This window comes from Stenella coeruleoalba (assembly GCF_951394435.1).
Source record: "Stenella coeruleoalba genome assembly, chromosome: 12".
Lineage (NCBI taxonomy): Eukaryota > Metazoa > Chordata > Mammalia > Artiodactyla > Delphinidae > Stenella > Stenella coeruleoalba.
The window spans coordinates 55,877,462-55,899,594 of NC_137158.1; positions in this window are offsets into that span (position 1 = coordinate 55,877,462).

Below are 22,133 nucleotides of genomic sequence, written 5' to 3' on the forward strand. Positions count from 1 at the left end.
ATATCACTCCCAAAAAGGGATTAATAAAAGCACAAATTCCTGAGTCGACCCCATGTTTGAGAATTCAGCATGCAGTTTTTCCTTCTGGCTTATTTTTCTGTAGCTGCTGTCAGTGGAGCGACATCAAAGGTGGGGCAGGAAACACCAATTCACTTTGTAAATTTTGTGGTAGCCAAATACAATAACATAAGCTACCACTAAATATTGATTTTATACCAGACACATTTTTGAGTCAGTTAATGCTACCATGTGTGCTCTCTGTTCCCGGACTGACCATGCTCACTCTTGGTGAGTCCCAACCTCCCAAGAGGTAGAAAGTTCTTTAACAGATCAGTCAACCATCTGGCCATGACAGTCTCAAGGTTTGAAAAAAAGAAAATAAAAGAAAGCTTAAGATCCCAAAAGAATGGGGATCCTTAGCTACTCAGTGACAACCATGTACTGCCTAACCCCTCTCTCCCAGAATGCTAAGGCCACATTCCTAGCGTTGGGGCATGGATACTGGGGTCTCCATGATGGCAATACCAATCATCCTAGCCAGTAGCCTCTTTCCTTGCTTTGGTCCTGTACTTTGCTTGATTATGTTTTTTGGTTGGCTAGTTTGAGAAGGAAAAAATGATTTTTAAATCATTAAGTAGTGATGCTTTAATGACTTGATTTAAAAAATTAATCTCGGAATAAGTTGGAGGAGAAGTAATTTAGTAAGTTCCTCTACTCAATATAAAACTAAGGAAAGACATTATTTTACACTTCTTAAAGAAGTAGTTTAATAAAATCAAAACAAGGAACCCAGAAAAACAAAAATAAAAACACTAGGTATTTAACACCCAAGGGGTTTTCCTCATGTGGTAACTATTTAGAAGCAGATCCTATTTATCACTCAGTTTGCCCCTACTGATCTTTTTCCCATAACTATTAAGAAACGGTTATGACTCATTTTAGGAACACACCAAATACTACAGGAACATAGATTATAGTTTTATGCAAACCAGCAGTGAGAATAATTTATGAATCCAAAAAGTCATAGACAAGCAGAATCAGTTTAGGAAAGTGGGTCATTTTCATGCAAATGAGTCCTAACTTTCTTGATTGCCATCTTAGTCTCCTTTTAAATGTTGAAGTTTTTAGGGTGGAAGGGGGGGAAAATGAATTATTGTGGTAAACCAATATTTCCGCTTGTTGACTGTGGAATGTTTAACGCATAGCTTAATATGCAACATGTGAAAGGAAGGGTCAAGAGAATAGAGCTTAATTTGTATCCATATGATCCAATCAAATGCGAAATGCTACGATTTATAGAAAGGAAGAGATCATTAGAATGTGCTGCTCCAGGTCTCCAGATTTTTCAAATTTATTATGAAAATTGTCCTTTCCACAATCATCAAAATAGATTGTTTGGTCACAGCCATTCCTGCAGGCCAAAGTAATTTGAAATTCAGGGCCAGTATCAATTTCCTTGCCTCTACCACCCCGCGCTTAACAACCAGTCAATTAGATAATAAATAAATTAAGACTAAATTAACAAAGAATAATTAAAAATTAATAAGTTTAAAGAAAAATTATTGTAGAAAAACATCAATTGTTTCAGGTTTAATATAGTCACTATGGGAGAGTAATATAAAACTAGTCAGTAGATGTATTTCCTGTCTGTCTTAGTCCATTTGGACTGCTATAACAAAATAGCAGAGTCTAGTAGCTTATAGATAACAGTTCTGGAGGCTAGAAGATCAAGATGAAGGCCCTGGCAGATTTTGTGTCTAGTGAGGGCCCACTTTGTGGTTAATAGATGGAAACTTCTTGTTGGGTCCTCACATGGTGGAACAAGCTAGGGATCTTTCTGGAGCCTCTTTTACAAGGGCACTAATCCCAATCATGACGGCTCCACCCACATGACCTAATAACCCTGTCTCCTAATACCATTACAGCAGGCATTAGGATTTCAAGATATGAATTTGGAGGGGGACACATTCAGACCATAGCACCATCCACTAATTAGGTATCATTTAAATGAATAGTCAAATGATAGATTCCACCATCCTTATTGTATTGCTAATTAGCAACAGTGCTTTGAGGGGCCAATAGAACTACCCAATTAGATTTAGTATTTCCATGTGTATAGGTTACATATTCTCTTAAAATTTTCTGTCAGATCTCCAGGTAGAGGTTAAAGCCTTATATTATTTTGTAATAATTGCTCTACAATCCCTGGCATCTATAGTAAACATTAATGTTTTCCAGCCTGTAAAAATGATAAGAAAACATATTATTGCTTTTGTAGTTATATAACTTTATAAGTTTTGATACCAAAAAAAAGAAAATTTGAAAATACAGAACTCTAACTTTGCAAAGAAAGTGATTTAATTATGAGTTTGAAGGAAAAGTCTTTATCTATGAAAATAAGACTGAACTACCGAACTAGCTAGCAAAACTAAGCACTATCCAAGCAGTGCTTCAAAAGACTGAAAAAAATAAAATACACCTTTGAGTAGCATTTCAAATGGAGAAGTAGGTGGGTGTAAGATTATTTTGGACCCTCAGAGAAAAGTAGCATATTGTCCTGCTTTTCCTTGTGTCACTTAATACACTATACAAAACTCAAATATTAAGTTAAAAGTGAATTGAGAAGACAAATTCATTCCCAAATCACTTCTTAAAGCTTGGAAAGAAAAATAATGCTAAAGTAGAAGAAAATAATTAAAAGTGGAATCCCCTGTACATTCTAATTTGCAAGATGAAACTTCAGTTTTACTACAAAGTGCTGCATTATGATTCTAAAGACACCTCACCAGCCCTAATCCATAACTGTCCTCAGTGCTTCCCCAGCCTTCATTGTATACCACATTCCCAGCTTCTTCTTTGCACGGCGTCCAACCTGTACTCCCAGAAACTCAGTGCTAGATTTCCCAATAGAAAGTCTAAGGGATTTGCAAAGCAGAGGTAAAGAAAAGCAATCTTTGAAAAAAAATTGCTGTTTTATATTGCAAAACAATTTTTGAAGGAAAAATGCTATTCAATATTACCGAAGTGGCTGTGAAGTAGTCACAATGAGAAAAATGAGAACTTTGTGGAACTTTCTCACCCTTGTTTTACAGTTTAATATTGTTTTACTTTGCAACACATAAAGGAAAGGAATGACAGCATTGTTCAGCACAGGAAGCCTCCACAACCTTGATCCAGCCCGACTGCACAGTCATAACCACCTTCTGCCCACCCTCCTCCACACCTCCCTGGTCCTAAGCCTGGTTTGAGAAGCACCAGTGATGCTATCCAAACACGAGGAACTGCTCTCCATCCTGGGCGCCTTGGGAAAATCTCCAGCTATTCCAGTTTCAACCTGGATAGGAGCCAGATTTGTAAGCAAATCCTCGAAGTCCCAGTCACCCCTTCTGCCTTGTGTTTCTTTCATTTCCTCTGCAGGATAACTGGTCCAGAAGCTCAGATTTTCCTCCCAGGATGAATCATGTAAAACCTTACAGGACTGGAAAAGATAAGGAAAAGAAAGAAAAAACAGAAAAGAAAATTCCAGAGTCCCCATAATGAAAGAACATGAGAGGAATGAGAGAGAACATACTGGAGGTTACCAGACGCCCCCATTCTTTCTAGTGCTGGGTAGCTTTAACCCACACCCGCGTCAATTGTCTTTACTTCAAGAAGCTCTCTCTCTATAAATAAACTGACCAATGTATCTTTAAAACACAAATGGCTTGGACTGTAAAAATAAACTTTGCAAAATAAATACCAAATAACATCTGGAGGCACAGCTTTGGAGGGGATGGGGTGAGAGAGAGTGCTGACTTTTCTTAGTTCTATTACTAAAGTATGGGCTTCATTTTTTAAACTTAGGACATGCTTTCCATTATTAACCAAACACAAACCAAAAATGTACTAATTTTACTTTAAAATCCCAAATAATGTAATACTGTCTGTAATTATGTCTTTGAGCTGATCTTAGTGATATTTTAACTCTCTTGTTTTCTACTATTTGAAACTAAGTGTTCAGTTACTAAGCCACTTCATTTAGATATGAAAATGGTTTGTATTTAGCTCTAATTATTATTGGTGCTGGTAGACAAGAAAAATACCCCCTTTTGCCTTGGGAAACTAAAATCTCCAATGTAATGTACTAGGAAGATGCAAAATTTCCATCCTAAAAGAATACAATAGTTATTATTACATTAAATTATTTCTCCTTGCAATGACAAGCAAAAAGACCATGTTCCATTTGCTTCTCATATGCATCAAACCTGTGGGTAGTGATCCCATTCAGTTAATATTTATAAAGACAGCAACTGGTCAGACGCTCTTCATATGCAAGATAATTAAAAGGAATGCTTGAGTCTCTCCTACTGAATTTAAGGATTATCGTGTGGATACTTGCCCCAGAGTCACTTTGCTTATTTTGTGTAAAGCTCTCATAAACTTTTTGTAGGTGACATAGGCATTGTATGTCCAATGCCAAAGAAAAAAAACATTAGAAACTTCTGTAACTTTGTAAGTAAATTGTAAGACCTCCAAAAAATATATATCTTCATGCCTAATTTATAGTGAATAATAATCATCAGCTTAATTATTCCGAACTTATATACCCTCAGTTATTTCTTCTTCCTAGTTCATAAATCTTGATTTTTTTAAAATAATGAAACAAACCTGTTCATTACTAGTGGGATAATAAATATTTCTCATTAGTCAAATAAATATGTAAGGATGTTTAATCTCACATAAGAGTTTTGTAAAAGTGCACTCATTTCTCTTTCCATAGGGGCTAGAGCTTGGCAGAGAATGTTGCTGAGATATGGCCTGAGATATCATCTCATCTGCGAACAGTCTGCTCCTGATGACACATATTCTATTTTTCACATATGGCCTAAACTATACCAGCAAAATGGGGAACTCAGTTTTCCTATCTAAAAAAAAAAGACCCCATTTGACTGCATCACGAAACACTCCAAATGCACTTCAGAAGAAACAGCCAAGATGAATAGTTAGATGGACTCGCTGGAGAACACCAGGCGATAAGTCATCAGACATTTCATTACTTTTTTTTTCTTTCTTTTTCTGATTAACCAAAATGCCAGTTTTAGGCAGGCTGCGTAAAGGATGTTTTAAATTCCAGTCTCTTCTATCAGGAACTGTAAATGTTGGCAGTAGGTCAAATTTACCCAGGCTACAAGTTGTAATAAATTTAAAAGACTCTTCCTCAGCTTTGATGATTAACCATTTCCTCTCTTTAACAAACAAAACTTCAGCAAACAAAAATAAAAACGTATTCATATTGCAAGTTTCAAAAAGAGCATTTGCTTTTCATTCTACAAGTTTTTAAATGTCACAAAGTAAAACATATTTAAGCAAAAACAAATATCCCATAGCTCCACAGAAGGGAAGAGGAAGTGCAAACATGGGGGGCACAGTGCTGGCCATTTTGCCATCTGTCTACATCCACTGCCCCTTGACTGCCCTCTTCAGTGACTCCTGGCTCCTGTTTCTCTCCCGATCAATAGACGTCCACTTGTCGGCATCAAGAAACAATCCAAATGTGCTTCAGAAGAAAAAGCCAAGAAGAATAGTTAGATGGAATCATTGGTGAGCACTAGGAAATAAGTCTGGGGTTACTTTGTTGAGTGAAAGTTAATGGAAAGGGCACAGTCTTTGGAGAGTGGAAGAGTTACCATTAAATCCCTCCATCACAGACTAACTGTGCAATCCTGGAAAAATAATAATTTAAGTTCTTTCATTCTCATTATCTTCTTGTATAAAATGAATATATTATTCCAGACTATACAGACTTGTTGTGAGGATTAAAGGAAGCAAAGTATATGGCTTGCAAAATAAATAAATGAATTAAAATAAAGTTTTAAAAAAGTATATGACTTGCCAGGCACATAGTGGGTACTCAGTAAGTTGTTGCTGTTATTGTAAGATCTTATATATGCTTTGTTTAAAATATTTAGAATTTCCAAATCACTCGAAACGGAAGTTCTTATATATACAGGCATGTTCTATTGCACTTTGCTTCACAGCAGTTCACAGATACTGCGTTTTTGGTATTTTTTTTCCGGTGGCCTCTCACAGCTGTGGCCTCTCCCGCTGCGGAGCACAGGCTCTGGACGCGCAGGCTCAGCGGCCATGGCTCACGGGCCCAGCCGCTCTGCGGCATGTGGGATCCTCCCGGACCGAGGCATGAACCCGTGTCCCCTGCATCGGCAGGCGGACTCTCAACCACTGCGCCACCAGGGAAGCCCAGATATTGCGTTTTTGACAAACAAGGTTTGTGGCAACCCTACTTTGTCAGATGATGGTTAGCATTTTTTAGTAATAAGATATTTTTGTTTTGTAGATATCAGCAATGTATTTCTAAATATTCTTTTATTTTATTTTATTTTTTTATTGAAGTATAGTTGATTTACAATGCGTTAGTTTCAGGGGTACAGCAAAGTGATTCAGTTATACGTATATATATATCTATTATTTTTCAGATTTTTTCCTTTATAGGTTATTACAAAATATTGAGTAGAGTTCCCTGTACTATACAGTAGGTCCTTATTGGGTATCTATTTTATGTGTAGTAGTGTGTATACATTAATCCCAAACTCCTAATTTATCCCTCCCCCCTTTCCTCTTTGGTAATTGGTAACCATAAGTTTGTTTTCTATGTCTGTGGGTCTATTTCTGTTTTGTATATAAGTTCATTTGTATCTTTTTTTTTTTTTTAGATTCCACATATAAGCGATATCATATGATACCTCTGTCTCGGTATCACAGTGCTTGTGTTCAAGTCACCCTTATTGTACTTAATAACAGCCCCGCAGCACAAGAGTAGTGATGCTGGCAATTCAGATACACCAAAGAGAAGCCGTAAAGTGCTTCCTTTAAGTGAAAAGGTGACAGTTCTCAATAAGGAAAGAAAAAACATTGTATGCTGAGGTTGCTAACTTCTATGGTAAGAACAAATCTTCTACCTGTGAAATTGTGCAGAAGGAAAAAGAAATTCGTGTTAGTTTTGCTGTCCCACCTCAAACTACAAAAGTTATAGGCACAGTGGGTAATAAGTGCTTAGTTAAGATAAAAAAGGCATTAAGTTTGCACAAGATAAAAAAGGCATTAAGTTTGCACAGTAAGATGTTCAGAGAGAAAGAGGGAATAATCACATTCATTTAACTTTTATTACAGTATATTGTTACAATTATTTGATTTTATTATGTTATTGCTTTTAATCTCTTACTGTGCCTAATTTATAGATTAAACTTTATCATAGGTATGTATGTATAGGAAAAAAACATAGTATATATAGGGTTTGGTACTATCTGCAGTTTCAGGCATCCCCTGTGAATAAGGGGAGACTACTGTAGTTCTTTGCCAGTGAAACAAGGTAGGAGAGAAGTGATGGAGTCACAGGCCATGAGAAGAGTCTGGCATAAAAGAGCATACATATGCTGTTTGCGGAAATCCAAGTAGCTTTTGTGTTCCCTGGCAAGAGATTTGGTGGGTGTGTGGGCAGGGAACAGGTGACAAATGGCCTTACAAGCTATGTGAAAGACTTAGGACTTTATCTTGAAAAGAGTGATGAGTCTGGGAAGGGTTGTAAGAAGGGCAATGGAATGATTCTATTTGGCTTACAAAGATGCCTTTGGTGACAAAGAAAGGATGAACTTTTTAAAAGAATGAACAAAAGAAGACTCAGATGAGCAGCAGTTTTAAGTATGGGGTATAAAATTATATTACTGAACTCAAAAATAAATAGAGCCTGAATTAATGAAGAGAGAAAGTTGAAGGAGAGTAGGGAATAGGTATCAAACATCATTTGAAAGTAGGAGCTACAAAATGCAGTGACCAGTAGGGAGAAGCTGGTGAGTGAAGTGAATCCCATGTTTCTCTTGGTGTGTCTGAGGATAGAGGTGTCACTGCCCAGAGAATTGACCACAGGTAAAAGTGGATTGCTTCTTTGCCTTGTTGATTTTGAGATGTGTGAGGCATTCAATAGAGATGAACTCAAGGTAGTCTGAAATACAAGTCTGTCTCATTAAAATGTATAAAATGTAGAAATATCGAGTTAGGAGTAATTATCAAATAAATAAACCAGAGGGCATGAGTGAGTGGATCTGAGCAGAATACATTAAAAGAAAAGATAAAAGATTGAACACACTCAGCAATATTTAAAGAGTGAGTAGAGAAAAGGGAAGTTATGAAGTGAACTGTGAAAGTCAGTCTGTGAGGTAAATAAAGAACAAAGAAAGTGACAACACAGAAACATTTAGGGGTGGAAATCAAAAGAAGCTGTGATAATATCAAATGCTGCAACAAAATCAGTTAATCTAAAGGCCCCATGTTGCCAGGGTTTGCAAATCTGGTAATCTTTCAACTTGTTTCCTCAAAGTTGCACGGACAGAATTCAGATTCCAATGTGTGGAGAACAGAATGGGAAGTAGGGAACTGCAGATGTGGAAGCAAAGCAGTGGGGAAGCTCTCCTCTTGGTGGATGAGAAAGGGAACCCAGAGTAGGGCCCACACAGAGTCAAGTTATCTTTTACTTGGGTCTGCTTTCAAAGAAAGAAATTGGACTAGAGCATGTTCACCTGCTAAAGCAAAGGAGAAAAAGGATTTTCCTGGCTTAACAGACAAGGAGTACAATTATGCTAACCTGTAATAAAAGTAAAAGTGCAACAAAAGATATTGTAATAAGCATGGAGGACAAATAGCAATTTAAACAGTATTTCCATTTTAACATCCTTCTCCCAACACATCTTCCAACTCTCTCTCAAATCCCCATATCACTTTGTAATTCTCAGCAAGATCTTTTTTTTTTTTTTGTCTTCTCCTTTGTCTCTTTTTCCACAAAAATGCATTTGGTAATGCTATTTCACCTTAACTGATTTTTCTATCCAAAATCAATCTATATCACTGCCCTCCTTAACACCCAGGTCAAGTTTCTCAACTTTTAGACAATATTGCCTACTCAAGTTTTTGCCCAAAACTTGTATATACTATATTAATTTCTATTTTTTGTATGTTACTTTATAAACGAATTACAAGTAAAATCAAAAAAGGATGAGTCCTTTTAAAAATATAAAAGACTGCAAAACTTAAAGTATAATAATAAAGTATAATATATTATTAGTATCACTTTAAGGATGCCATATCTCCTCCTCCATCAAATCGTAAGTCAGTGTTTGAATCATGAGTACAAGTCATTGACAAGAAGGAAAGCTGTCCAAGTCAACTTATCACTACCTAGTAGAAAATTTTTACAAAGAAAAGTTTAAACCTACTAGGTATAATATATAGTCTATGAAGCATAAATTTTTGGCTCTATATTTGCTTTCCTTTTTTCAAATACATGCAGCAGCAGTCCAACCTATGCAATCCTGTTTAATGAAACCAGTTATATTTTGTTGCAGTTTGTAACTCTGTCTTTCACATATTGGCACAGTTTCATCTATTCAATTAAAAATTAGATGTTTTACTCATGTGTTTAGTTGCTGAGAGGAAGCATCTTGTGCTCAGCATATGCAGCAAAAAATCGGGCTAAATTGTCTCCATTAACTTATTTGATGTCTAGAAGCAGAAACCTAATGTAATGCTTATTGTATAGATCCAATGGTAAGTATAGAATTCTAGTTTTCTGCCTGATAGAAACTCAGATAGCCAGTAAAAATCACATATCTTCACAGCTCCTCCTAAATAAAAAAGAGAAAAACTTGCTTTCAAGTCAGATTTTAAGAATTTTCTTAAATCTGTTGTACATTCTTTTGAAAAACAACATCAATTATGTTTTATCACCTCCTCAAAACAACTCATTTTTAAAAATTACTTTATTTTCAAAACATATTTTCTTTTGCCTAAATAACAGAGCCTGCCCTGAGGAACAAATGTAGATTCTGAAGACTACACCAAAGTCATGCGTTTATATCTAACAAGATTATAAAACTCATGTTAAGCTATTGACGCAGAAGCAAGAAGACCAGACATTACTTTCAGGGGAGACTGTACAGGCCACCGAGGAATTACCACAGCTCCCAGACATCAGGCTCTGCCTTACAAATCACACGTTTCCTTTCCTGTCATGTTTTATGGTGTAGGAGATTTTGGGGGGTTTTGTTTTGTTTTGTTTTTAGAGTTTATAAAGTAATAAATTAGGGAAATTTCAAACACTGTCTTGAATTTCAACAGAGTTTCTCTGGATATTTTCATGAATAAATTTACAGAAGTGGCTACAATTAGATGGACCCATATCGAGCTGAGCAACGTTATAGAAGGAATATTGGTAAAATTCTCTGTGTCAACCTGCAGTTTCTATGATGGTGCACCAAATCTTTATCCTTCATCCTTTACTGTTATTTCATCTCAATAAGTTGGATGAAGCTAAAGAAATTTGAAAAAAAATATAAGAGAATGCTGGGAGAAATAACTGATGCTTCGGATGAGAAAATAAGGATTGGAAAACAGCCAAATAAACTGCTATGTCAGTCTGGCACCAAAATGATAAAATCAAGAAGAAAAGAAAGCACAGACCTACATTAAAGTACAACAAACTAAAAAGGAGCAAGGGAATTAATAGCCATTGGCATGGAAAAAATCAACCCATAGAGGTTCTAGTTGACCACAAGCTTCATAGGGCTAAGAGTTTGATATGGTATGTAAAGGAGCTAATGAAGGATGGTACTGTGGACCAGCCATCCCTCAGGGCTGCTGCTATTTCCACCTCAAGGGCAGGTCCTGGGAATTAGCTAATCTGAGTGTCTGCACACCTGGACTAGAATGTCTTCAGAGACCCACAATAAAATCCCCTTATCAGTTAGCTTAGAATCTTGAAAAGTGACATTTCACTCATGTCCTCAAGCCATTGCCTGTTCAAGTTCACCCCTGAGCTCTATGGGGAAATGGGAGGTCAGCGAATCCCAGAACATAGGTGGGATTTTCTCAGGAGGGGAGAGGATTCAGGTTTGCCTGATTAAATACCAACTCTCTCTCTCTCTCCAGGCCACCCCTGTCTTTGAGAAAATTAGTCAAATTTCAGCTAAAGCAAGGAAATGGAGAGCTCAATTTATGAAGAATTTGGTAACATGTTGCATTCTAAGTATGGGGTTGGGAGCGATGAAAGGGAGGAGTGGATAATTCAGACTTGAAGCAACATAGATTATACAGAGAAAGGATCCAGTTTGGGGGAGGTGACCAAGGATAAGAGGGATGTGCATGAAGGAGAAGAGCCAGAAAAATGAGATTTCCTGTTACTTTTTTTTTTTTTTTTTTTTTTTGCGGTACGCGGGCCTTTCACTGCTGTGGCCTCTCCCGCCGCGGAGCACAGGCTCCGGACTCGCAGGCTCAGTGGCCATGGCTCACGGGCCCAGCCGCTCCGCGGCACGTGGGATCTTCGCGGACCGGGGCACGAACCCATTTCCCCTGCATTGGCAGGCGGACTCTCAACCACTGCGCCACCAGGGAAGCCCCCCATCCATTTTTTAAAGTCAGAAATGGCATTCAACCTTCACATTTATCCAATGATTAAGTCCTCTCAATTTTTTTCTTAATGTTCCTTAAAGCCATAACTTTGTTATTATTATTACTCCATGATTACTGTCAAACACTGGCCTTCCATGTGGTTTTCTACAAGATGTTCCTCATCATTTCTGCTGAAACTCACTGGAGCCATATTCAAATAAATATTGCTATTTATCCTTTCTTACTTTTATAAGTAAGTACTTATGGGCCCCTTTGCCCAGAAGCCTCTGGAGAGTCTCATCGTGTGAGAGACTTCCCTTCTCATGCAACCCTGTCCAAGCACTGCCTAATAAAGCTTGCCCTGTGTTACTGTCTCTCGTGAACATATTTTTTTCCTTGATGAGCGCTAAATTCATTTAACCTGGGCAATGGCCATACTATACTTCTTTCAGGATAAAACCCAATATTTTTAGCAGAGCATATCAGAGAACTCACCATCTGGTCTATTTCTCCAGCCTCACTTCTTGCAGATACTTTTCTTTGTACCTGCTACAATCCAACAGTGCCTTATTAACTGCATTTCCTCAAATGGCTGTATTCTGTCTCATGTTGGTTCTATGATAAATTCTTTATTGGGATAATAAAATAATACCCAAATATCAGTAGAAAAATTTAAATCAACCAAGGTTAATAAAAGGTTAGTTAACTGTTTATGCTGTATTCTTCAGAGGCTCAAGTCAACAATCATTCATTTATTCCTTCAACAAATATTTAGCACATACGTACCCTGTGCTTGGCATTCTTCTAGGTACTCAAGGTAGATCAGTACATAAAATGGACACACACACATACCCCGATACCTGTGAAGCTTCATTCCAGAGGGGTATAGGGTGAGTTGGCAATTTTAAATAGATTTCAGAGATTTCAGGGCGGAGACACGTGAATGAGTTTGGGATTTTACTCTAGGATGAATGGGGAGCCAATGGAGGGAGTGAGCTGATACGTGCCATGATCTGACCAAAATCTCAACAGAATAACTCTAGCTTCTAGGTTAAGAATAGATTTAGAGGATAAAGAACAAGGGAAGCAGCTGAGAAAAGATGGTGTCCTAGAACAGGGTGATACCAATGGAGCTGGTGATAGAAGGACAGATTCTAGAGTATTTTGAAAACAAAGCTACCAGATTTGCTCATAGGTTATAAGTAGGGTGTGAAAGAAACAAAGGAGTTAAGAATGACTCCAATATGTTTTGGTCTCAGCATCTAGAAAGATGGAGTGGCCATTAACTGTGATAGGGAAGACTTTAGGTAAGGTCTTAGCATTTATTCTTTCTCTTCAAGCTTAACCTTTCTCCTCAATGAACAGTAATTGTTATTATGTACCAAAGCTTTGAAAACATAGCTTGATCCCCGGAGAAAAAATAATCCAAACCAACCATCTCAAATTATACAGTGAAATAATTACAAGTTGGGTGGATCAGTGTGTTCTAGATACTCTGATATTCCATATGGTCTAAAGTACAGTACAATCCAAATTGCATCCATAATAATGAGTCACAAACAGGAACTGCTTAAGACTTGGAAAAAATAAAATATAAATACCAGAGTGGATTTTGAGATTTATTGTCAAAAATCCATTTTTCTTTAGTTTTGTTTTATAACCTTTTTCCTCTTCATCCTCTCTTCTATTACCTTCTACTTTGTTATTCTTTTCTCCTTTCTAAAATTGCATTTTTTTTCTCGGTTTCTCTTTGATATATTAAATTTTCAAGGCATTGGTTTTATACTTAAGTTAAAATGTGATTTCTGAAGCATGTGTGGATTAGAGTTCATCCAAATCATCATGTTTTATTTTCATCAGCCTCTTTCTGTTAGCGATACAAAAAGACCCAAATCTACTACAAAGCCTAACTGGTAACAGAGGGGCACTGATGATTCTTTTCATTGAGAGTAAGCAGAATAGGTACTTGCTTTATTATTTGCTCAAGCAAAATACACACACTGCTTTAAAAATAGAAAGTCCCAGGATGAGGATAATCAAATATTTATGTCAGTCTGGAAAAAAAAAAGCATAAATTTTAAAGTCAGAAGACTTGGGAACTGCACATTATATCTTGTAAACTAACTTTGGGCAAGTCATTTAACCTCTCTGAGTCATAGCTTCCTCAGCTACAAGGCATCATTCTATAGTTTTTTCCTTCCTGCTTATCTTATTTATTTCTTCCATTCATCTTTACTTTCTTTCACTTCCTCTCTCCACCTCTTCTCTTTCTCTCTCCCTTCCTTCCTTCCTTCTTTCTTCTTTTCCTGCTTCCTTTCTTCCTATTATACTTCATACTATATAGAATTTGAGAGAGATTTCAATAAAAACATGCCCAATAAAAAATAGAAAAATGAAAATAGGAATAGGAAGCCAAGAGTACAAATAAGTAACCTAAAAAGCACCAACAGAGCTGTAATAGTTGATCTCTAAGCAATTAAAATTGAAAAGATTAGGGCTTCCCTGGTGGCGCAGTGGTTGAGAGTCCGCCTGCCGATGCAGGGGACACGGGTTCGTGCCCCGGTCTGGGAAGATCCCACATGCTGCGGAGCGGCTGGGCCCGTGAGCCATGGCCGCTGAGCCTGCGCGTCCGGAGCCTGTGCTCCGCAACGGGAGAGGCCACAACAGTGAGAGGCCCGCGTACCGCAAAAAAAAAAAAAAAAAAAAAAAAAAAAAATTGAAAAGATTTAGCTTAGGGTACTATGCTTCGATTAGAATAAAGATATTCAATCAACACCGTCAGCTGGAGAGAAGCAACTACACCACTTTATGGAGGTGTTTGCAGCCTAAGTTCTCAGTCTACTCCATCACTTGCACGCATGATGTAAGTGTTTGTTTCCATTCCTAATATGGTCTTTCTAAAACTCTCCCTATCCTTCCACACACTTACGAGGTCGGTAAACATTAAGTTGTTTAACCTCTCTGAAATCAGTTTCATTATCTGTAAACACTAAAATAAAAACATAAATCTGGGCATTTCTACAAGAATGAAATAACAGATGTGAAAGAGTTTGTAATAGTTCTCTATTACTATATAACCATACCGCCACAAACCTAGAGGCTTAAAACAACCCAAATTTATTATCTCAAATTCTCCATGGTGAAGTGTCTGGGCATAGCTTAACTGGATCTACTGCTCAGGGTCTCATAAAACTGTAATCAAGGTGATGGTCATGATGCTGTTCTCATTTGGAGCTCAGGGTTCTCTTCCAAGCTTAGTCATTGATGAGAGAATTCAGCTCCTTGCAGTTGTAGGACTGAGGTACCCATTTTCTTTCTAGCTATTGGCTGGTAATCAAAAGCCACTCGAAGTTCCTTGCCATATGGCTCCCATAGTCAGTTCACAGCACAGAAGTTTGCTTTCTTCTGAGTCAGTCGGAGTGTATTTGCTGATGCTTCTTATCTCTTTTATGAGCTCACTCAGTTAGGTCAAGTTCACTGAGGATAATCTCCATTTGAGATTGATCAGTCAACTAGTTAATAACCTTATCATAAGAGTGATACCCCATCATATTCACAGCTTCACCCACACTCATGACCCATGACGATACAATGTCATGGGTCATTGGGGATTAGCCTAGAACTCTGCCTGTTGTATGTAACATATCATAACACCCACTCCCCACATATAAAACAATTAAAACAAGTTTTTATAAAAAGTGCAACTTGGTTTAATCTTTTGGCACACCAGATCTTGACTGGTTCAGTCTGGGTACCGCTATAGAACAATATTACCTTAAGGATTTCTCCAATTCCTGAATTTTTTGCTTTCTTCATTCATCTCTGTCATTCATTTAGCAAATATTTGTTGACTATCCACTATATGCTATGCACAGTGCTAGGCACTGGTGTCATAGTAAGAGAGGCATAGTCTCAGCCTTCACAGAGCTTATACTTAGTCCTGAAAGAATAAAACAAATAAACAAAACAAACAAACAAATAAGGAAACAAATAGATACAATCTTTGCAAATTATGGTAAGAGTTTTCAGTCATTAAAGGGATTTTAGCAGAAAAGTGACGTTATTCAGATGGCATTTTTAGAAAATGACACTGAACATTATTGAGATTAATGTTTATTGAGATTGACTGGACCCATTCATGAAATAAGAATTTGGGATTATTTACCCCAAATAAACATAAATATGTTGGCCTTAGGGAGAACTCAAGACTCTTGCATAAGCCTATCTTAAATTCTACTCACAATGAAGAATAACTCTAGTCTAATTTTATTCAAGCCTCAGAGCACTGAGCTTGGGCCACAGTCCTAGTAAGGGGATTAAGACGTGTCTGCCCCAGTCTAGTCACTCAAGTCCCTTCTTTAACCTCTGTATATTTTTGCCGGTAAATGTGATCTCAATTAGAATTTTCTCCAACCGCAATGGCTCATCATTTAGGATTAGTTTGGCTGCATATAACATAATAATATTGACTTAAAAAAGAAATACATTTATTTCTATCTTATTTTTAAAAAAGCCTGAAGATATGTGTTCCAGAGCTGATATGGAGCTCCATGATATCATAGACCCAGGTTTCATCAACTTCAGCTCATGCCTTCCACCTCATGGTCCAAGGGAATGAGTCAAATTCCCTGGGAATTGGTACAAGGGAACAGCCAGTTGAAAAGAAGGAGGCATGAAGAAGAAATGGGCAAAGAGCACATGCCAGCTGATCGTGAAAGAAGGTTTTTGAGAAGCTGTAAAAACAAAAACAAACAAACCAAAAAACCTTCTGCTTACATACCATTCACCTCAATTGCATGCCATACCTAGCTGCAGGGAAGATTAGAAAATGGAGCCTTTTTTTCCAGGCAGTCATATTTCTAAATAAAATCCAGGGTTTCCATTACAGGAGGAAAAGGGAAATGAAAACTGGAGTAGGCAACTAGCAGTCTCTGCCATGTGGTCGAAGCCAAGACATGAATTTGAGTGGAATAGGCAAAGTCCTCTGCTTTGGGCCAGTCTTATTTTGGGCCACTCAGGCTAACTCAGTCTAGACAAAAGGGGTGCTCTACCTGGGCCAGCCCCATCAACTAGCATTCTCAATATAGAATTTGAAGTTGAAGCCCAACTAGGACTGGTAGAGCAACTTTTTATGTAAAAAAAATAGAGCAATTGAAAGTCTTGATGTATTAGTTGGGATTCTATCACATATAAGTGACAGAAACCCACCTTGAACTAGCTTAAGCAAAAGGGGAAGTTTTATTGGAAAGATATTTGTCTGATGTTAGGAACTTAGAAAAATACCAAACAACCTAGACTTTGGAAGAAGAAGGGTTGAACTTGCCTCAGGAATAAACCAGATACTGGAGGATTCTTCTGTATATGGTAATATTCTCAAGACATTCTCCCTACTTCTCACCTCTATTTTAGGGGGTGGGAATTAGCTTTATTTTCCTGGGTTTCTCATTATGGTCAATATGTAGAATGCCTCCTGACTATTCAGTCACATCCTACAGTTTCTGACTAGAGAGGGGATAGAAAGAGATTAAATTCCTGGAAAGAGACTCTGATTTGCCCAGTTTGGGAAATATTCCCATCCATGGACCAATCACTCTCAGCCCCCAAGTGAACCAGGTAGATGAAAACAGGAAGGAATGGGTGCTTTACATGAAGAAGGAGGAAAGCAACAGAGCAAATAAACTCAACAAAGGTCTGCTGGACTTGAAGCTGATATACTAAAGTTTTGGAAGTCCTGAACATCAGTTCAGGCAAAAAGAGGCAAAAAGAGAATAGATGTTTCTGTATATAGTTTAGAATTTTAATATTTCTTCAGGAGTAAATCAAGAGTAAGACCTATTTAAGGGACTTTTCATTTCTCTGTGGGAACAAAGGGTGTTCTTCATTAAGAGAAGAAGTTCATTTTGCTTAGTCTTATAGAAAGAAAACAGTTTTCAGACACTTTATATTTCTGGCCTCATGTAACTGAGATAAATTAGATAAATTAGGCTTTTATCTGGTGTATGCTGCCTAACTGGTTAGTTCTTCCACCCAGCTGCATAAGAAAAACCAAGGAAGGGATCTTCCTTGAGTTCCTCTCCCAGCCAACCCAAAATAATGCAGAGGGAGGGAATACAACCAGCTCTGCCCTATGCCTTGGGCCAAACATTTTCTTGGCTTTTGCGCTTTCTTCCTGTTTGTTGCTTGACGGTATGCTTTCCTGGACTCAGAGTGCTGACATTCAGAATTCAGATCTGAACTTTGGAGCAGAAGCAAAGAAAACAAGTAGGTCTTCTGCTGGACTTTGTCACTGAGGACCAATTAACCAAGTCCAAAGAATGAGAGTATGGTCTAGGCTAGCCCAGCCACTGAAGCTCTCCATGGGAGTTTGGAATCAATACCAGATAGCAATAAAATGTTCCCTTATTTGTTTGTTTCTGTGCTTGATTTTTCATTTGTTTGTTTTTGTTTTTGTTTTGTGAGTATGGGTACCTGTTAAGAATAGAATCAAAGCGCTTGGGATGCTCTGTCATGGCTAACCTTATCTCTTTCCATAAAAGTTGCAGTTCACACATACGTATATTATGCACACTCACACACTCATATACCTTTTTACAACTATATGTATGCATACATATGGGATTCTGATATACTAATATAGTAAAGTTCTAAACTAGACATTTAATTCCTTTTTACTAAGGAGCTTATGAGAGCCCTTTAGCCAGTGTAGATGAGAATATACAGTATATGTACTGCTTCAATCTGGAATCCTCTTATATTCTCTTCTACAGCTGTGATAGTTTTTATCAGGCCACCTACATTGGGATTTGTGTTTTTCTTATTTAAAAGCCCTCATTACTATTTTCAGAGCATCTTTTTTTATATATATCTACATGCTCACATTTTACTACCAGTTGATTTCTATGGAGAGTTGATTCCTCTAATTTGTTCCATAAAATACTTTCAGCCTGTTTTACTTCTTAACCTTGAAATGCTCCCTCTCTCCCTCCCTCTCTCTCTCTCTCTCTCTCTCTCCCCTCTCTCTCTGTCTCTTTTTTGGATGGGTGAATGGATGGCTCATGGATGGATAAGAAGAAAGGGAGGAAAGGAGGGAGGGAGAAAGAGAGAGAAAGAAAGAAAGAAAGAAAGAAAGAAAGAAAGAAAGAAAGAAAGAAAGAAAGAAAGAAAAGAAAGAAAGGAAGGAAGGAAGGAAGAAAGGAAGAGAAAGGAAGGGAGGAAGGAAGGGAAGGAAGAAGGAAGGAAGGGAACAAAGACAGTAACAAAGAAAGAGAAAGTTCTCGGAAAGCACTGGTATTATGTTCCAAAGACATTGGTAAGAAGGGTTATCTCCAGATGGGTTGATAACAACTTTGATATTGACTAAAACATGAATATCATATATGACATGTCCTATGTCAACACTGACTACAGCATTTGAGCATGTGTCTATTTAACAATTTCACATACAACACGATACAGGTTAAACATAGTTAATACTCAGTTTCCTTCTCTATTGGTTGAGGATAAACACAAAGGTGATAGATTCACAGGAGCCCCAGCAGTGGCAAAAAGAGGCTCAGAAAAAGAGACTGAGGCTGCTGAGTACAAACTTTACTGCCTCACTACTTGGCCTTTTCAGGACCTTAGGAATGAGTCGGGGAAAGGCTTTGCAGGACCTAGGAGTGAATTTAATGGTCCATTTGGCACCTTTGAAATCAGGGAATCAGTAAGAGATGGCATCTCCCTTAACTTCCATTGTTTCATGGTGGCCTGGGTCATGTCAGCAATCCTAACACAGTCAGAACAAGTTAGCTATTGCCCGCTCATTTAGAAGTCTTCTTGACCTGAAAATGTCAATGAGCCTGTGATATGTGTTAACCTTGGAAAACCTCTTCTCTTTATTACATCATTATTACTCGTGCCAACTTGTAAGTATAATTAGAATGTAAGAAAAATGAGATTGAATTAAGTTGCAGGCAGACAATAGCTACTATTCTTAAAAAAATGGACAAACTAGTGTCTAATCTAGTTACATATAAACTGTGTCGTCATGACACAAGAAGTAGAGCAAACAGATGTGGAAAATGCCACCTGCTATCTGTTAAAGCACCAACACCTATGAGGGACTAAAATTTAAATGTAAATTTGAACCAATTCAAATTTTATTCCTAAAATGTTATCACTCCCATTTCCTGCATTTTGATATGTGCAGGGCTGGGGACACGCTCAGTGTTCTGCCCAGAGCGCCTTGGATTCCCCATTACCTGCCCTCTGCCAGTTTCCTGTCTGTACCTCAACCTCTTTTGGAAACTGCCTAAGGCCAACTGAACTGCTTTGCCCACAGACTTGGAGCAAAGGAGCTGAAGGTGCCTGAGAGCTTATGTACCTCTCACAGCCCCAGCCCTTGGCCATTTACTTACCGACACAGAACTGTGAAGGCCTAGCTCTTTCCCCTTCCAGTCAGGACATATGTCGAGGTGAATTTCACCTTCCAGAGAATTTGACATTCCCCCAGATCAGGCTAAGGCCCCTCCCTGGCTTCTTTTGCTTCCCTGTCCTGCTAGCCTGCCTCTCTTCCCAGTGTCTCCTGAGCACTTCCTGTACAAATCACATGGCTGGGGCTGCTATCCTTCCGAGAAACCTAGCCTTAGACGATATGCCGTCTTGAATAGAAGAGAAAATGATAAACATGGAGATGGTCTGTCAGAAACTGCACAGGGCTCCAAGTTCACCCACAGAACCGTCCTTCATAGAAATGCCATCTGTTAGACGTGTCACTCCAAAAAAAAGGGTTGAAATCCCTCCACAAATTAAGCCTGGTTGAGGAATCTTTTTATATATTCAGTCTTTGTGCCTCAGAAGAGAGAAAAAAAGTTAGCGTCCATATGAGCTTCAAGATTCTTATATCAATTGAATTTTTGAAATTTTGAAGAGAGAAAAATGTATCACAATCTACTTATCTTTTAAAATTATTAATGGGAATGTTGAATTCTATGGATTTATTCTGAAAATAATTAAATTTCCACTTCAGTTACTTTCTAGAGAAAGGTGAAAAACAGAGGAGGAAAAGAGCAGAATACAGGGAATGCAGACAAGGAGACACAGTGAGAAACAAAACTTATAATCCTGCCTATGCTTAGAGAGTGCTTCTTGGGGACCAATTATCATTTGCATATGCACACACATTTGTATGTGTACACAGACACACGTATACCTATACATATGTATGTGTGTAGGTACATATTTATCCTCCCAACAATTCTATGATTGGGCACTATTATCATCTTCATACTTCAAATGGGAAAACTGTAACTCTGAGATGTGAAGTTATTGGTCCAAGTCATCGCTCAGTATATGGCAGAGCTGAGGTCTGGTCCCAGGCAATCTGGCTCCAATGTCTGTACTTTAATCTGCTATGCTGTACTACCTGTCCTGGGAGAGAGTGAGAGAAGTAAGTAGAAAGTGGCAGAGACAGAAAAGGAAAAATGGAAAGTTAATTAAACATGTAAAAATTGACCCATACATAAAGGATTGGGCAGAAAGGTATCAACAGAGAGAAACACACACACACATCCCACAGAGGCAATGGGAAATTGATATAAAAAGATTCATGCTGTAACACAATCACAGAGAGAGATCCATACACACAAAAAAGGCATGCAGACTATAAAGACAGACCAATATACAAACCAAGGTGGGAAAAGGCATGCATATAAATAAGCAGGACTCAGGAAGAATGGGATGGACCAGCTGAAGGAGACTGGGAACTGGAATTCAGGCAGACAGACCTTTACCTATTGCAGGAATGGCTTTGTTGGCATGATTTGAAGGGAATCATCCATCTTCCTGGATAGAGAGAGGAGAAGAACTGATATTAACTATCCTAAAAAGGAAAATTAAGTCCAAGATTCAGAATATCCATTATCTACTGCTGTGTCAAAAATGACTCTGAAACTTAATGGCTTAAACAATAACCACGTTGTTATATGTCATCATTTTGTGAGTCAGGAATTTGCATACACTCAGCTGAGCAATTGTTTTGCTCCACAGGGTGCTGACTCACGGGTTTTCACCTGGTGCTGTGCTGGGCTGTGCTGGAAGGTCTAAGGTAGCTTCACTGTCACTCTTAACATCTTGCCACAGTCAATGGGAGGGCTGGGCTCAGCTAGACCCCTCTGTCCCTCTCCTTGCATTCACAGGCTTTGCCATGTGGTCTCTCCAGCAGTGTAGTCTGACTTCTTATTTTGTGGTCTGGGGCTTCAGGAAACCAAAGCAGAAGCTGCTAGCCTCCTAAAAACAAGGTCTAGAATGGCCATAGTCTCTCATTGAACACTGTTAGTCAAAATAACCTCATGCCAGCCCAGATTCAAGAAGAGGGCAAGTAGAGCCTATCTCGTGATAGAAGGAGGGTCAAAAATTTTGTGGCTGTCATTCATCTGTCACACCATCCAAGCAGAAACAGGCTAGTGATGCACAGGTGTCGGAGAAACCAGCAAAAGCTGAAGCCTTGGACATTTTGCAGAAGGAAGTGTCATGGGAAGCTAGAGTTTAAGAGCAGAAAATGTCTCTGAGGCAAACTGAGGGTTGGATAATTACGAAAAAAGAAAGAAAAAGAAAGAAAGAAAATGACAGACTATGTGGTTACAGTCCCATACTTCATTTAGAACTAACTAAACATGCTGCATTACTTGGCCCAAAAGGTTGTCTTCAGGTCCTAAATCACA